Source organism: Eptesicus fuscus, chromosome 18, assembly GCF_027574615.1.
Source record: "Eptesicus fuscus isolate TK198812 chromosome 18, DD_ASM_mEF_20220401, whole genome shotgun sequence".
Classification (NCBI taxonomy): Eukaryota; Metazoa; Chordata; class Mammalia; order Chiroptera; family Vespertilionidae; genus Eptesicus; species Eptesicus fuscus.
In genome coordinates this window covers 19,127,722-19,142,171 of record NC_072490.1, presented here as the reverse complement: position 1 = coordinate 19,142,171, position 14,450 = coordinate 19,127,722, and the positions used below count along the sequence as shown (strand labels likewise).

General features: G+C 39.4%; 1 protein-coding gene and 1 pseudogene across 4 annotated transcripts in view; both read left to right on the top strand.

Moving 5' to 3' along the window:
* Positions 1 to 14,450, top strand: part of LOC103296938 (ubiquitin-conjugating enzyme E2 E2) — a 257,521-nt gene that overhangs the window by 234,577 nt on the left and 8,494 nt on the right. The window lies entirely within an intron of this gene.
* LOC114228585 (small nucleolar RNA SNORA48) lies at positions 11,751 to 11,894 on the top strand (annotated as a pseudogene).

The following is a 14,450-nucleotide window of genomic DNA, read 5'->3' as shown; positions in this document are numbered from 1 at the left end:
TCAAACTATAGGCTGCCTTGTAACAGGGTTCTACATTCATAAACAACCATAAAGTCTTTGTCCACCTCTCTTCAAACAGGTGGAGCAGTACAGACTCTAAGCATACCCCTAAACATCAACACTCAGGCGGGATGAGTTCTTCCCTCTCTTCCTGTCATCTTCCAAATAAAAATCAAGTGTCAGTTACTCGCAGTCTTAGATTTATGTAAAACTTTATTAGAACAACAAATAGAGCTGAGAATGGCGGCTAATTAACCCTCAGCCTCACACTGATTACTAGTAAGCCAGGGATGCAGCTTCACTGGTAAGAGCGTTATTCTTATATAATGGACTGAGCAAATGGAAGAGGAATTTGCTCTCAGCGACTCCTTTCCAGTGTTATGTAAACCGTCAGAGAATGGCTCCTTCCTCATTCTCCCGCATCATAGCCCTTTGTTTCAGATCTCTATGGCCCTTTTTTTAAAAAACAGCTAATGTAATTCTTATCCATAAATTGTCCTTAACTTTGGTTATCAGCTGCTTGTTTTTAACCTGACTATGATTAGATAGTAAATTGTGTTACTAAATATTAAAATTTTATAATTGGTAGTGATTACTAGGGAATGCAGAACATAAAATAAAATTAATTATTTCAACACAGATATATTTATGTAGATTATCTATACTGTTTGTGACCTTTTAGACTAATGAGAGGTACAGAAATAGAATTTAAGAGGATGCTATTGCTTACTACTTCTGCAGCACGAATCTTGCCTGCATGTGTCCCATTCTACTACACTTGAGAATAGCAAAGAACAATTTCTTTAACTGGGAAAATGACATGCCTGCCTGTTTTCAAAACAGGGTATGTTAGCAGGAATACAAAAAAAAAAAATCTAGGACAGACATTACAGGTGGCTACATAGTTATCAGGTTGCTTCTGATGTAACAAGTAAAAGGGTTCCCTCTTTGAGTCAAGTACCCAGGAAAGGTGGCTTAAAGTTGCAGTGATTGCAAGTAGGCCAAGAAGTCTTTGACTTCTTTTTGGGATTTGCATTTGGGAATTCTGGCATTGTGCATATTCATAGTTTTCATCCCGGAGGGGAGGTAGCTTAAGGTGAAAAGGGGGAGGGGAGTTCTGGATGTACTCCTTTAATAATGCATACGTGTGGGCTTTTTCTCATAAAAATAACACAAGCTACTTATATTTTTCCTAAGCCAATTATCCTCTAAAGATAAGTATTTAATTTTTGTTTGAGGCTCTTTGCTCTGTAGACTCAAATTTGGTGGGACTAGGCAAAGTATATTTGTCAGTTAAGTTTGTCTCATTATATTCTTAGTGTAAAGTTAGACACACTAACCTCAACTTTTAGCCTTGGCTTTTACCTACTTTGACTTAGCCTTTGCCTTGTTTTGTTGCCCCTTAATTAATATAAATTTAGACATATTAGCCGTTGCTACAATTTTTGTTATATATCTGTTGCTAACCCTGCAATAATAACCTCTAATTTATTAGTTTGTAAGTTAAAAAATTGCTGTATTCACTTATGATGAATAAGTTTGTCACTCTTTAAAATTAGTCCACTTTTCTTCTGGAGTCACATTTTTTGTTTTATTTTGGCCACCGGGTAGGACAGTACTAACTTAATGCTCGGCCACAATAACTATTTTAGCCCTTATAGTTAGTATACATGCTCATTACACATGCTTCTCTCCTGTACTTCTGTTCATGCTTTTTATTATGGCTTAGATTACTGCTTGTTATTTTATTGGGGATATGTATTTTACTACCAATCATTTGACTCTTGTTTGGCAAAGAGCCATATAAATAAGAGATTAGGTTTTTTGCTTTGGGTAGGGTCGAGGAGCACATTTCCTAACTACCCAGCTTATTTACAGCCTCTGTCAGGAGAGACATAAGTGTGTCGGGCTTTGCTAAGCAGTTTCTTCCCAACAACAAGAGTTAGTTTTCCTGTGTCTGTTGTCCAGCTGTTCTGTAGTCTCTCGGTCTTCACACAAATGGAAAGGTTTTAGGCGTTATCCCTGGGCAGGAATCTGCCACTGGTATCTTTTCTACCCTTTAAAACGCAGAAATCATGAGATTATTAAGCAGCTGATGATGGTCTGTGTAATTCTCTTAGATCGTCACCATATGCTACTTTTGAAACTCTTAAGTGCTGTGCTGTTTTTTTGTTGGTTAATTTATTTTGCAGTTTAGACTTTTGTCCCTAAGCAGTCTACATCTACAATGTGTGGTTTGTTAATACTGCAGGCTTGTTAAATAGAATCATGCTAATGATATTTGTTGTCAGAAACACCTGTACCTGGTGTGTAAATGACATAGCATGGGATTTACTTCATGTCAGTTTAAAAAGTAAACACATTTTTAAAATTTGATAACAGCTCACCCTGCACTCAGAAGGGTCCCTCCACAGAGAGCCCCTGGTGCCATGAGCTCTTTTCTGTCGCGGTACAGTGCCCCACGTGGCTGTCACACTTCCCTTTGTGGGAGTTCTACCTTCTGAGACCACCGGCCACTCATACAGCACTGAGGAGACCCTCTGTGACCACGCTGACTTTTTAAAAGGGTTTATGCCCAGAGGACTTGTTAATGAAACTGTCTGTACTTTGTTAGTAGTTATCTAATGTCCTCAGGGACCAGGTGTGAAAACTGAAGAGAAGAGTGACACTTTAAGGTGGAGCATTAGACACTCTCCGCCTGCAAATAGAAATGGCCAACACTGTGTGAACCCCTGGGTTTCTGCTTACATCCTCACATTGCTTGTTCATTACTGCCTTCTGAAGACTACCTCTTTGAGGAATCCTGCTAGAAAAAGCAATTGAGAACAAGAGAATGGACCATATCAGAGGTTATCCAAAAAGTACTATAACCCCCATCGTTTTTTGAAAGAGAACTTCATGTAAAGCTATGTTTTTCAGCCTTTTGTGATCCTGCAGTACCCTCTTACTCATCTTTGCCCTGTCCCTATCAGCCCGGGGACTTTGTGTACTGTATTTCCGGTAGCTTGTAATAGTGAAAACACAAATGGTGTATTATATGTGTTTTCAGAGTACACTGCACACCTACACCTTCACCCCAGGCTCTGATTTGACTCCTCCTCAAGCCTGAAGTATATCGTGGGCCTCTAGAAGAATCACTGAGCTGGAGCCAGTGCAAAGTGAAGCGCCCCAGCACTTATTTCTGACTTCAGGACAGAGCTTGGCGGTGTGGCTCCTTGGTTACTCCTTCACCTCGCTCCCTTTTCCTGCTACTGGTCTCTTCTGTTTCATCTGTATTTCAGCCTCTTGGTTTTTGTGCTGCTGTTATCTTTTTCTTCTTCTTTTTTTTAATCCTTATTTTAAAAAGTCACCTGCTGCTCTTCTTTTAACCCTTCTTTCACCCAGTAAAATGTGTGTTGTTGTTTTTTTAAAGGAAATCCAAGCTATCTTTTTTCAAGAGTTTTATTATTATCTCTATAACCAAAAGACTTAACTTGTCGTGTCTGTTGGCCTAGTATAACCTTGGCATATTCCATTTCACTGCCTGTGCCAAGTGATGACTCTTGTTCTCCTGGTGTGCCAGGGCGGGAATGGCCCCATCAACTCTCAATAGGGGCATGGTGTCAACTCTGAAAACGTAGCTGAAACTGTAATGTTAGAGCTGTTGCCATTCTCAGCCTTATATTATATCTTCCTAATGCCATGGCCTCTTTCTCCAGTTAAACAGTTTCTTTTTTTAGTCTAGTTTGGAAAATATGTTGCATACAAAGTCCTATGCTCTGTAAGTAATATTGCCAGCGCAGTATCAGGAGCATAACACAATAATCTCATTTTGCTGTTCTGAACTGCTTTGTCCTGTGTGTGAACGGCAGTGTTTTAACTGAAAACAAGTTAGGTCCTAGTGTAGGATGGTTTATGTGTTTAGCTCTACGCTGTTGTCCTGATCTTCACTACGTTTATGCCTGACTTCTCTAAGTCATAGTGACATACCTTTGCATGCACCTTTCCAGCAAACCTTGTTTCCCTTGCTAGACTCACCGGTGTCAGATAGAGCATGAGCACAATGAAGGTTATACCTTGCCATGTTAAAAAGATTAAGACAAAAGAGCCAATTTTACTGAGTGTTGAAGATGTCAGGAAAATCAGAATGTTGCCCAGCTCTCTCAGAACTCAATAGTAAGTATTAGTAAATTAAAATGAGAAAGGCTACAGTTAAGTATTACTTGATAAAAGGGCAAGTTAAGTTAGATTCTGAAGCATTATTACAGTTTTTAATTAATATTTACAAATTTATTCACCTCTTCGTGAAATATAAATGCTTAAGAATCAATTAGCATGTCTTTTGCTTAATTAGAACAAAAATGTTGCATGTTAAACTGGGCATTCAAGTTGGCTGGAGCAGAAATGTGCAAATAGCTACACTAATGAACTTGTAGTAAGTTGTTGTTACCAGAACTATACTTTGTAAACATTCTCTGGACCCCTTTATGGTTTTAAAGCATCAATCTGTTTCCATTTACTCTAGTCCTTCCTAAAACTATGAAGTTTCTCTCTTTTTCTGGAGGAATTGCTTCTTTTTTATGAATATTTAGTAATGTGTGTTTACTGCTTACTTGTACTATGTTAAATTTACAGAGAATTAGAAACTCATTAGTAAGTAAAAATAAGATTTCAGAATTAAATGAGAATTGATTTTTACTTTTTTCAAGGAGTTTTAGTAAAGAATTATTGCTTCAGCAAGTCCTTGCTGTAAGCGAGGTTCCTAGAAATACTCTCTTGAGAACAAGGAGGCACAGGTACAGGCAAAATGTAACCTTCTGTTTCCTTTAAGGTCTTCCTAATAGATCATCAGAATACTTTTCCAGAAGTTTTCATTTTTAATTTTTAAAAATGTATAGTATATATTTATTTTAATATATACTACCCCAATGACATACATGGCCATTGTAGTAATAAACCAGAACATAGGCTGAAAAAAAAATGTTTTAACACCACGAAGGAAATTCTTACATGACTCTGATGTTTTCTTCCTAAATGTTCTCTAGTCTAATATTCTTTAATATTAAGTAAGTGTATGCACTTTAAGTAGTCAAATTAATGATAACATTATCTCCATGCTGTCATCCCACCTCCTGAAAATTTATTTGCAGGGTAGATTTTCTGTTTGTGGTCTGGAGGATGAAAATTAGGTCTGACTTTATGTCTTAATTATGCATCCATATGACCACAGTTGGGTTCTCACCAGCCACCGTTTGATGGCTGCCCGTGAAAATAAATGTTTCTATGGTGTGAAGAAACTTAGACCAAGATCCTAGTAAATCTTGGTTAGTACCAAGGTGTGGAAGGTACACGTGGTATGTAGCACTTGAACCGAAGCAGATCCTTAGGCATTACCCTGGAGGCCCTTGTCACTCTCAGGGTCATGGCTGGACTTGAGAGGGGAAAGGAAATGTCCTACAAGTTGTTCCTGGAGCAGCCAGAAAACATTGCCCTTTAAGAACTCACCATCCAACAGCAATTTGCATGTACTCAATGCTCCTGAATTGTCTACTCAAAAATTGGTAAAATGATAAGTTTTATGTTATGTATATTTTATCACAATGAATAAAATTTTTAAAGAATTGACATCCACTTTCTAAAAGCAGCTCACTAGAGACACCAAACAGCTTGACCTACAGGTTAACCCGGTTGAGTGACAGTTTGACCCAGAGGGACAGGGAAGGGAAGTTGGGAAGCAGCCCTCTGCGCTGCAGCGAAGCGTCCTGAGTCCAGCAGCGTTAACACCCAGGCAGCAGGGCGGGTGGGCACTGGCTGTTGACGTCTCTTCTCTTCTTTTGCCAGGTTTGCGATGATAATGATAATGAATGTGGTAACAGCAGCAACAGCTGGCCGACTTTGAACCTACTGAGTAGCAGACACTGTTCAGTGCTTCTCATTAGTTTTCTCATTTAATCCTCTCAACCACCCTATGGGTGGGCACTGATGTTATTATTTAATTTTTGCAGGTGAGAAGCACAGGCTCAGAGAGGTTAGATTTGTTCAGGTAAGGGTCAGAAGTAGGATTTAGATTCACGGAGTTTGTCTCCAGAGCTTGACCCCTTAACATCTGGGTCATACCACCCCAGCCCTGGTCTCTGTGTGACAGCTCAGATGTCGCTTCTGTGCACAGACACCACACCGATGCCTCAGGTTCAGTGCTTGGCTGTTCAACAGACATTTACCAAGCTCTGGTTCAGACCTAAGGCCAGGCCAGGAAGGAAGGAGTCGTTACAATACTTGGGTTAAAGTCCCTGCTCTTGAGGTTAAAGAACAAGATTCTGACTGCATGTGAATCGTCACATAAAACCAGGGCCTGCATTCACCATGAGGGCCATGGTGACCAGTGACGGAAGCCCTCTGCCTCGGGGTGCCTGCTCTGCCTGCGTGTCCTGCGTTAGAAACACCACCCGCAGCCCTGTTCCGGGAGCCCAGAATGCTTTTATCAGCGTATCAGCAGTGTCTACCCCTTTGGCTGGGTGGAGGACTCTCAGCGTTAATCCGGGGGTGGAGGGGGAAGGTGGGGGCTCTTTCTCAGTCCTCAGACCCCCTCACCAGGGTAGATTTGTAATAGCCAAATACATTAGACCCAAGAGGTAAAATTTCCTCCAAACAGACTAATCCAAGGTGTATATAAAGTTTCTGTCAGAATGATGGTAAAATATTCTGCATCATGTACCAATCCTAGGGACTGTGGGTATTCACTAGACCTGTATTTCCTCAATTTATCCCAAATTTTAGGCAGGGCAGGAATTGCTCTTCCTCCTTCCTCATCTTGCTTACTGCTAGCAAAATCCAGCATTATAAAAGGCTCATGGTAAACATCTATTTAAATGAATTAATAGTCACTATTTTTGAGGCACCAGGCAAAGAGGGCCTAATTAAGGAAATTAACAAAAGAGAGGATTTTGAGTTTGAACATTTCTACAATTCCAAAAACTAAGTAGTCAGGAGTTCTCACGAGGAAAACTACGTGTGTGTGTGTGTGTGTGTGTGTGTGTGTGTGTGTGTGTGTGTGTGTGTCCACTGCTCAGCTCAGAGTCTGCACAATCAGCAGTCCCAGCTCCTTCATTGTGAACAGAATCTGGAGCACTGTTTATTTTACAAATGGCACTTTTGAACGTTTAAAAATGTGAGGTTTTGTGGCATCTCTATTAGCTGTCCTCATCTCTCCCTCAGCTTTCACCCGTGAATGCAAGCACAGTCTGAAATGCTCTTCAACTACCATTCAAGGCTATGGCCATAAATCATCCAGAAAAACATTGACCTCTAGTTTGACTAAAACCTAGCAGCCTGTTTTCCCCCATCCCCTGCTATTTCCAGCCAGTCTTTTAACTTCCCAAATAGAGGATATCTTGCTTTGGCATTAGTTACGTGTTGCCATAAGAGTTGGTCGTTCTATAACAAAATGAATTTTTCAAAGTGTATAAACCCTTTGCACTTGGATGTCGAGTGTGACTCGACACGGTTAGCAGTAGAATAAAGGAATCAAAAAAAGCAAGCAAGTGCAAAGGGTTAATAGTATTTTTTCATATAAAAATTTTAAATGTAAAGAGAAAGTTCTTTATCAATTTTAATAAACATTTTCCTGTTGATTCATGAACACCTTTATTATATCTGCCCGAGGGTCTTACAGATCGAAGTTGAAGATGATTTCAGGAGTGTTCTTTTGTGTATCAGTCATAAAGTTAGCCTATGGCCCATAAGTAAGATAAAATCAATAAATTACTTGAGATGTTTCCATTGTTAATATAGCCCAAAATATTCTACATTTTCTTTTTATGGAATGATAAAAACCTTTGGTCATACTTTTGTAAAACACAATTCTACATCAAGAACCAATGATATTATAAACTTTATATCTGTAAATTTTTTAGGGCGGATAAGGGATAACTACAAAGACATACAACTTGTAGGCTTGGAGTAAAGCAGTTTTCCAATTTTTTGGAAAGCAGTTTTTTTAGTTCTTTATCGAAGTATGGGTATGCTGGTAGCCATAATCATGGGACCTTTGTTTTGGTTAATGATTTTTAATCTACCATTTACATGAATGAATGGATACAGCTTGTGAAATTGATTGTAAATTAACCATTTAAAATTGGACATTTGTTTCTGAAGAAAATGGTTTGATTTTCTAAATGTCTCTTTAGTTCCTGTTTTGTTTTTTCTAAATCATTACTAGATTTTAGACATGAGGCAACTTTCTCAAAAGCTGTACCCGAAAATACTAAAAAATAAACATGAAAGCAGATTAGAATTTTTTTAATTGATGTATTAAAAACCAGCTGATCCTAAAGTTAAGACAAAACCAGTGTGATGTGCATTACTTAAGTTATTATGTTATTACTTAAGTAATAAAATAATGTTACTTAAGTTATTATGAAGTCAAGGATTACCCTTGAATATGTCATACAAACTTATGGTTTAGAATTTTATCCTTTATGTCACTTACATGGCTTAAGCATATATATCTCAAGAATCCAACATTTCTTCTATACCATCAAAATGTATATTTTAAATTAACTCATAAAAGTCCTGCATGATTTTAAAACATGCTAACATTCTGATTCTGAAATAGTGCACACAGAATTGGTATGTTATGTAAAATTATTCCTTTCTTTACCTATCAGTAATGTGCTTTATGCAATTGATGAGATTCAGCTTCCTAATCATTTACTCAATTTTTCAAAGATAAAGAGCATAGCAGACCTCATCCATAAGTTTTTCAAAAGATTAGTTATCAATTCTTTATTAGCAAGTTGCTCTGACACTGTATTTTTCTACCCCCTTGTCCACAAACGAGGCTTAAGTAGCCTTCCTTGGAGTTTATAGGAATCTGACAAATTCCATTAGAAAGTCAGTCTAACTTTTTGTTTCTCTTGACATCAACACACTAGGTCAGTCTGTGTCTTGAGAGGAGCGTGTCAAAATGGTTGTCTTACTGCATTTCTCATTGTTATTCTCTGGGGTGATATCCCCTGAAGGTCATATTATAGATCGTTTTATCAAAGGAATGTCAACAATAGTAGCTGGGCAAGTGTTGGTTCCACCTAATCAGATATGTCTTCCAAAGCCACTAGCAGCTTGATGCCCTAACAAAACCTGGTTGCCAAAGTATTTCACCATGACTTTGGGCTAGTCTCAAACTTAGCATGTCTGATCTGCACATTCATTCTCAGACCTCAAAAGTACATTGCTCAATGTCTTTTATTCTGTAAGTATGGTGTGAAAGCCCAGATCAATGCAAGTATGCAAACGGTATTTTACTTTACTATTGCTCCTCCTCTGTCCCGCACTTTTTTATGCACCTAAGTAGACACATACACACACACACACACACACACACACAATTTATCTATCAGCATATACATAAATGTTTTCAGTTTGAAGCTTGAGTCTCAGAGTTACTTAAAAGCAAATCTAGTAATGAGTCCAGATGATGTTTGGACCATCCTGAAATCAGTCTTCAAGAAAAGGAGGTTCAAGGTAACAGCTCATCAGCAGATTTGCCCTAAAGTGGGCTCACCTGTGGTTAATTTATAGAATTTCACCCTTAATCTAACATGTAGTATATTGTAGGAGGGATGGGAGGGATGGTGTGTACCAACTTTCTGAATATGACAGTTACCAAGCATCTATCTGCTGGATATTGCCCATCTAGTATGAGCACCCTGGTTTGAGTGTTTTAGCACTTATTTTCACTAAAATCTGCTCATCTAAATGTTATTTATTGACCAGTTCAAGCGCTAAAACTAAATTTTTATAGACAGCCTTTACTCTCATGATAGGTTATTAAGTACCATTTCCTAATGAGATCAGTCAAATAAATTAGATCAGTCAAATAAATCATCAGAAAAATGAAGTCTCAACAGAGCAGAATGTAATGATTTGCTGTAGGTATGGGATGAACATATTAAATTCCATGGACTTTAGTTTTGACAGATTAAAAATAACCAGCTAATGAAATTAAGCACTAAAGTTTTATTCTTCTGTTGTCTCTAGAGAAACAATTAATTTGTTTCTATTTTGGTTTATAACTTGATTATAAATTGAGGGCTGGCTTGTTAATACAACCGTGCACCTAGGCGCAGGCAATCCCAAAGAGCCATTGGGCATGGAATGCATTAAAATTCTGTTTTTACTGCCTTGTAATCAGCCTTAACTATGACCTGTCACCCTTACACTAGATTACCTGGGGGTCTTTCTGTGTCAGATATCATGTACGACTAGACTAGAGACCTGAACTTAGTACAAATGAGAACTGAGTTTAAATTACTGAGCTAATTTTCATTTCCGGTTTTAAAATTTAATTACTTGCTTCCAGAAATAAGAGATAGTTGTGTTTAATACCAGCAGGCCCCATCTGTCTGTCCTGCCATAAGCAGTTTATACATCCTTCCCCTTTTTTCTTTCTTTTTCTTTTCTTTTTTTAGTATAATATGAATTAACAGCACAATATCTACTCTTCATTCCAATAAGAATTTTAAAGTCTGGATAAAATATTTAGCATGAGTTAACACCACAGTAGCTTGGCAGCATGTACATTAGAAATAACCTCTAATGAAGTTAAACGCTGATGATTAATTCTTTTGTTATCTTTATAGGAATAGTTCTCCCATATTATTTTTATTTATTACTGATTTTTATGATTTTATACGGAGCAATTTATGTATTTTTTAAAATACATATTTTTTTTATTTCAGAGAGGAAGGGAAAGGTAGAAATATCAATGATGAGAGAGAATCATTGATCAGCTGCCTCCTGCATGCCCCACAATCAGGATCAACTCACAACCCAGGCATATTCCCTGACCGGGAATCGAACCATCACCTTCAGAGGTCAACGCTCAAGCACTGACCGGGCTAGCCTAAGTAATTTAAATATGTACAGATCTATAGGTACCAGTTGGTCCTAACTTGCAAATGAAAATATAGTCATTGCACATGGAAATAGTGGATGTGGTCTCATTAACACATTGCGGACAGATCACGAGAATTCTTTAAAAAGCTATTAGCTTGTAAGGACATGTAATAAATAACTTCAAAATGCAATGGGTATTTAATTTTAAAGCATGCCTTTAACATTTATGTAAAATGTTTTTTGTACTCGTTCAATAGAAACTTACCTGGCCACTGGGTAAAGCTAGTAATAAAACTATTGGTCCGCAATGTGTTAAAATGTTATTTGAGCCTGGCTGGTGTGGCTCAGTGATTGAGCGTCAACCCATGAACCAAGAGGCTTCCCCCCCCCCCCCCCCCCCGGGTTCAATTCCCGGTCTGGGCACATGCCCAGGTTTCAGACTCAGTCCCCAGTAGGGGGTGTGCAGGAGGCAGCCGATCAATGTTTCTCTTATCGATGTTTCTATCCCTCTCCCTTCCTCTCTCTCTAAAAGTCAATAAAAACATTTTTAAAATGTCATTTGAAAGGCTAAATCATCAGTGAGGGCCAAATTTCCATGAAGAATGGCTTAGCACAGCCAGCTACATGGGCAGTAATAATCAAAACCAGGCTTAGAAGTAGGGGATGGAAAAGATACCGTTGTGCATTACAATGTACTGGGTACGCGTAGCAGAGTGCAACGTGGCTTTCAGCCAAGTGATTTGAAGAACCCAGAATTTCTCCTAGTCACAAGACACAACTAAATTATATACATACTCTTTCATTCCAATTATTTTGGTAGTTTATTTGTGCTAAGTGTGGTCTCTATAGTTCTCTTTGAAAATGTACATATCTCACCCCCTGGCAGTGGGCAAGGAGACACCTGATTGGTGGTATTGCTATTATATCAATCCGGGGCAAAGCAGATATACAGTCCTTAGTTCATCCTAGCTTGATGCCTGTGTCGGTGGCCAGAGCTGTTTCATACCTGAGCCACATAAAAAAAAGAAAAGAAAATGTACATACCTCTGCAAAAGATGGCACATTAGGTATATGAAACTGATCTCTCTTCTTTTGGGAGAGAAAGATGTGTGTCGGGTAGGGAAATACACCAGGGAATTAGCCAAATGGGGAGGGAGGCACCCAGATACAAGCTAGATTTCCCCTACTTCACATAGTTGCTGTGCAATCAGAGCGAAGCCAACTTTGAATTACTATAGTCTTGTGATGAGTGAGAAAGTTGAAGAGTTTTGATGTATGTCCTTGTCCCCAAATAGGCCTGGCTTTTTTCTTTTCTTTCTTTTTTCTTTTTTCTTAAGTGAGATTGAGAGGCTTGCAGCTGAGCTGAGCAGTATAAAGGTAAGAAAGGTCAACAGGTTACAGAGGCAAGTGCAACAAGGCTTGTTAAGAGTAATCAAAGGCCTACTTAGGGAAGCAGCAGGAAGCGGAAGATTGGGATTTCCACCCTAGGAGGTTAGAGAGGCCATCTGCCAGAGAGAAGTTGGCTTAACTCTGAAACGGTTTAAAATCCAGTTTAAAATGCCGATTAGGAAAATCCCACAATAAGCAGTTTGATCCTTTCCCCCCTCTCACATACAAGATGAGATGATTCTGCCTAAATCGTCCAGCATTATTTTAAAGGAGTTAATAATGTGTATGAAGATTACTTTGGCAGCGGCTTCAGCCACCTCTTTTCTTTCCTCCTTTTTGTGTTTTAAGAACCCCCTCATGAGATCAGTGGTTTCATTTTCTTCTTCCCCAGAGATTGCTTTCCCTAGGGAAGCCTAGAATGACCATGCAGGCTGCCCAACTTCTTGTCAGGAGTTATTGCTCATGAGGCTATTAAAATGGAAACCAGTTTGTATTGAGGCATTATTTTAATGTCAACACTTGACACTTAGTGAGCATCAAGAATCTTTGTTTCTGAACAATGATTTCACACTAGTCTATGTTATAGTGTTCTCTCACTTTAACATGTTTGCCTCTTTTGAAAATTTCTATTTCCTCCATTCATAGTAAGAACTAAAGAGGAGGACTGGACTTTAGAATAGCCTCTATTGTAGATAAAAGTTTGATTAAGGGTATTGAAAAGTAATTTTATGGGTAAAAAGCATCTGAAGCATAAACAGGTTATTGACAAAAATGTATCTGTATTCATAATTGGCCTTTGCCACTGAGGATCTGGGGGTGGGGTGAGGGGAATAGAAGGTTTTGAGAGAGGGACTTGGACCTTGCATGACCAGGTTTATGTCCTTAGAGACTAAACAGCTTAGTTCGTGAGTGTGGAGAGCATGAAGACAGGGAGACATTCAGGAAGGTGTTTTGATGGTCTGGGTAAGAGGGACAGAGCCCACAAAGAGGAAGAAGAGCAGAAGGGCCTCGGGCTGTTTGGGAGTCAGAACCCCAGGACTGGTTTCCTGACCTGTGACAGCATCACTAGGAACTGTGAGCCTGGCTGTGCCTGGTCCCCCACAAAGGTCCAGGCCAGTGAGGTGAACAAGAAGGATGCATTTCAAGACCAGTGCATATTGTTTAGTCAGTTCATGGTACCCGGTCGGTTAACGGTCCTGTCAACCCACTAAGCCCTCTCCCATTTTCTGCTAGCAGAAAAAATGGCAAACAAGGTTCATAATTTACCACCTCGGACATATTAGAATTTATTTGGACATAGTTCTTCACCTGTATCAGAAGGATACAGGAAGAGTTTGAATCCTAGAAATAGATCTGCCCACGTTGCTGAAGCAGAAGTAGGGGAGGAGCAGTGTATATGGGCCACGTGTGGTCTGGTGGTGGATCGTGTTGCCCAAGAGGTTAAAACAACAGAGGTTCAAGTTTAGGTGTGAGGTCTGAACTAAAACAGGAAACTACCCAATATATACTAAATATAGCAATCTATAAATTACAAGGATTGAAACCTTCAAGCACTAAAAGAAGATAGCAGTGAAGGTTGAAGACAAAGCAAGACATCACTTTTAGAAAATCTCTCATATTCTCTTGTTTAGCAGATATAGCTCAATATTAAACCACAAAAACATGGGCACTGGGGCTGCCCAAATGCTTCCCATCTCAAGTCAGTGACTAGGAGAGCTGCTGGTCCTACACTGTCGGTGTGAATGTCGTTTGGGCACCAGCATGCGAAGGAGGAAGGATGTCCATCCCAGGAACCTGATACCACCTACAAACTAAATCCCATCCCTGACCAGTGGGTCTGATGACTCATTAATTCATTTATTAAACACTTACTGAATGTCCAGCCACAGTGCCACAGACACGGCTGGGTTTGCGATGCCCTCAGGAGAGGGGAGAGTCAGCAGGCAGAGTGCTCAGTGCCCTCCTCGGTAACAGTCAGGTTCAGCAGAGGATTCAGCAACATCCCTTTCGGAAGAGAGGAGAAGAGCAAGGCCTCAGCCCAAATCAAAGCCCGCACCTTCCGTGGAAAGTCATTCCTCATTGTGGACCGCATCCATATGACTCACCAGGCAGCCTCACCACAGATTTTCAGCACCAGAGGCCGCGGAGTGATCTAGTAAACTGAAACCACTGAGGTTCTTGTCCAG